This window comes from Heptranchias perlo, chromosome 19 (genome assembly GCF_035084215.1).
Source record: "Heptranchias perlo isolate sHepPer1 chromosome 19, sHepPer1.hap1, whole genome shotgun sequence".
Classification (NCBI taxonomy): Eukaryota; Metazoa; Chordata; class Chondrichthyes; order Hexanchiformes; family Hexanchidae; genus Heptranchias; species Heptranchias perlo.
The window spans coordinates 3,119,115-3,123,121 of NC_090343.1; positions in this window are offsets into that span (position 1 = coordinate 3,119,115).

Genomic DNA, 4,007 nt, shown 5'->3' on the forward strand with positions numbered 1-4,007 from the left:
CCTGCCTCATGTATTTTCTTGCGATTAGCTACACTCACAAAATACCAAGCGAGGTTCAGGGGTCATCTGGTGGGGGGGGTGGGGGCGGGAAAGAGTCCAGAACAAGGGGGCGTATCCTTAAAATTAGAGCTCGGCCGTTCAGGGGTGATGTCAGGAAGCATTTCTTCACACAAAGGGGAGTGGAAATCTGGAACTCTCTCCCCTGAAAAGCTGAAGAGGCTGGGGGTCAATTGAAATTGAGATTGATTGATTTTTATTGGGTAAGGGTATCGAGGGATATGGAACCGAGGCGGGTAAATGGAGATAAGATACAGATCAGCCGTGATCTAACCGAATGGCAGAACAGGCTCGAGGGGCTGAATGGCCTCCTCCTGCTCCTATGGTACAGAAGTGTAGTGATTATGTTACTGGACAGAGGCCAGGATTAAGGATCCAGAGAACGTGGGATCAAATCCCACCATGGCAGTTTAAAAATCTAGGAATAAAAAGCTGGTCTCAGTAAAAGTGACCATGAAGCTGTCGGATTGTCGTAAAAACCCAACTGGTTCACTCATGTCCTTTAGGGAAGGAAACCTGCCGTCCTTACCCGGTCTGGGCCTATATGTGACTCCAGTCCCCACACCAACGTGGTTGACTCTTAACTGCCCCCCGAAGTGGCCGAGCAAACCCCTCAGTTGTATCAAATCTGCTACCAGCAGTTCAAGAAGACCCACCTCCACCTTCTCAGGGCGCCACACAAGTGCCAGGCAATGACCATCTCCAACAAGAGTCTAACCACCTCCCCTTCACATTCAACGGCATTACCATCGCCGAATCCCCCACCATCAACATCCTGGGGGTCACCATGGACCAGACATATAAATACTGTGGCTACAAGAGCAGGTCAGAGGCTGGGTATTCTGCGGCGAGTGACTCACCTCCTGACTCCCCAAAGCCTTTCCACCATCTACAAGGCACAAGTCAGGAGTGTGATGGAATACTCTCCACTTGCCTGGATGAGTGCAGCTCCAACAACACTCAAGAAGCTCGACACCATCCAGGACAAAGCAGCCCGCTTGATTGGCACCCCATCCACCACCCTAAACATTCACTCCCTTCACCACCGGCACACTGTGGCTGCAGTGTGTACCATCCACAGGATGCACTGCAGCACCTCCCAAACCCGCGACCTCTACCACCTGGAAGGACAAGGGCAGCAGGCACATGGGAACAAAACCACCTGCACGTTCCCCTCCAAGTCACACACCATCCCGACTTGGAAATATGTCGCCGTTCCTTCATCGTCGCTGGGTCAAAATCCTGGAACTCCCTTCCTAACAGCACTGTGGGAGAACCTTCACCACACGGACTGCAGCGGTTCAAGAAGGCGGCTCACCACCACCTTCTCGAGGGCAATTAGGGATGGGCAATAAATGCCGGCCTCGCCAGCGACGCCCACATCCCATGAACGAATAAAAAAAAAAACTAGGGATGGGCAATAAATGATGGCCAGTGACGTCCACACCCCCAGAATGAATAATAAAAGAAGGTTCTTCAGCCCGTGTGTCCTGTCCTTCTAGATCCTACCGTCGAGCATCGCACCATCCAGCTGCTCCTTACAACAGTTCAGAGTCTCAGCCTCAACCCATTGTAACCTTACTCCCGGCCTCACTACCCTCCCCAATCCTGAACCTGTGCTCCCTTATCTCCCACTTTGAGGTTTGCCCTCGGAGTATTGCACGAGGTGCGTGTGACCATGGCGGTCTTGGGGCTGTACTGGCTCCACGCCGTTCCAGCAGAGTCCGCACCATAACTCCGGCAGGAGTCTGTAGGAAAGGCTGGGAAACAGGCCGGGACCTGGATCTGCCGACCTGGGATTGTCTCCTCAGCCTCATGAAGGACTTGGAACATGGGAACAGGAGGAGGCCATTCAGCCCCTCGAGCCTGTTCCGCCATTCAATTAGATCATGGCTGATCTGTATCTCAACTCCAACTACCCGCCTTGGTTCCATAATCCCTCGATACCCTCACCCAACAAAAATCTATCGATATCAGTCTTGAAAGCTCCAACTGTCCCCCAGTGCCCACAGCCTTTTTTGGGGAGAGAGTTCCAGATTTCCACTCCCCTTTGTGTGAAGAAGTGCTTCCTGATATCACCCCTGAACGGCCTGGCTCTAATTTTAAGGTTATGCCCCCCCTCCCTTGTTCTGGACTCCCCCCACCAGAGGAAATAGTTTCTCTCTATCTACCCTCTCAAATCCTTTAATCATCTTAAACACCTCAATTAGATCACCCCTTAACCATCAATACTCAAGGGAATACAAGCCCAGTCTGTGCAACCTGTCCTCATAATTTAACCCCTTTTAGCCCCGGTATCATTCTGGTAAATCTGCGCTGCACCCCCTCCAGGGCCGATATATCCTTCCTGAGGTGCGGTGCCCAGAACTGAACCCAGTCTCCAGATGGGGTCTGACCAGAGCTTTGTACAACTGAAGCATCACTTCCTCCCCCTTGTATTCCAGCCCCGGAGATAAAGGCCAACATTCCATTAGCCTTTTAAATTATTTAAAAATATTATTTAAATATTTAATTATTTTTAATTATTATTTCTAAATCATTGATTATTATTATTTAATAATCAAACACGACAGCCTCTCCTTGGAAGCGGTTGCTGGCTTTGGCATGATCTGCAGCTGCCTTGGTGGGAAGCGGCCAGTACAAATCACAGGCCCTCTGTCAGATCCTCTGTCCGAGAGTCTCAGCCCATGAATAACGGCCGAGCCCAGGCAACACAATCAGAGTCACATTCTGAATAAAAAAACCAGGAGCTCCACTCTGTCCCATCCATCTGTGATCACCCCTCCAAGCACTAGTGACCCTCAGCGACTCAGCACAGCCTGAACAATTTTTAAAATCATTTATTTGCAAGGTGTGGGCATTGCTGGCGATTCCTAGTTACCCTGAGTAGCTTGATAGGTCACTACAGAGTCAACCACATTGCTGTGGGACTGGAGTCCCAACCAGAGAGTGGTGAGAATGTGGAACTCGCTATCACAAGGAGTGGTTGAGGTGAATAATGTAGATGCATTTAAGGGGCAGCTGGACAAACACATGAGGGAGAAAGGAATAGAAGGATATGTTGATAGGGTGGGATGAAGTAGGGAGGGAGGAGGCTCGTGTGGAACAAGGACCTGCTGAGCCTCAATGTAAATCTATGTTTGGAGTCTTACAACACCAGGTTATAGTCCAACAGCTTTATTTAAAATCACAAGCTTTCGGAGGCTTCCTCCTTCGTCAGGTGTTGTAAGACTCCTTACATTTGTCCACCCCAGTCCATCACCGGCATCTCCACATCATAAATCTATGTTGTCACATACAGGCCCAGGCCGGGTAAGGACGGCAGGTTTCCTTCCCTAAAGGACACTAGTGAACCGGTTGGGTCTTTACGACAATCCGACAGCTTCATGGTCACTTTTACCATTACCCTTTTACCCCGCCCCCACCATTGGTCGGCCGATATGGCAATCAGTCAATAATGGCAGCTACAATACCCAGAACCCTCTGCACCCAGAAAGCACTCTATCCATTGCATGGTTTCACCAGTGAGCATGTGCACCAGGGCTCCCACTGCACCCTGGCAGCGTTGTGAGCCCTGCCATTTATTCTGAGTCTGGCTGAAGTGAGGCGGGAGAAGAAAACGTCCCCATGATTTTTCAGGAGCATCCGGGAGATTAATCTTTAATACCGGGAGATCTGGGACGATCCTGGAGGGTTGGCAACACAAGGGCGACACCATTACCACTAAACCTAGACGATTAGGATTGTTAATGTTGTTGCTGAGATTATTCTTCAATGGTTGAGCAAGTCATAAAAGTGCATATGGCTGCAGACAGCATGGACTTCAAGGTGACAATGGAATGGAACAGTTTCAGACAGGTACAGCACAGGTTAGATACAGAGTGAAGCTCCCTCTACACTGTCCCATCAAACACTCCCAGGGCAGGTACAGCACAGGTTAGATACAGAGT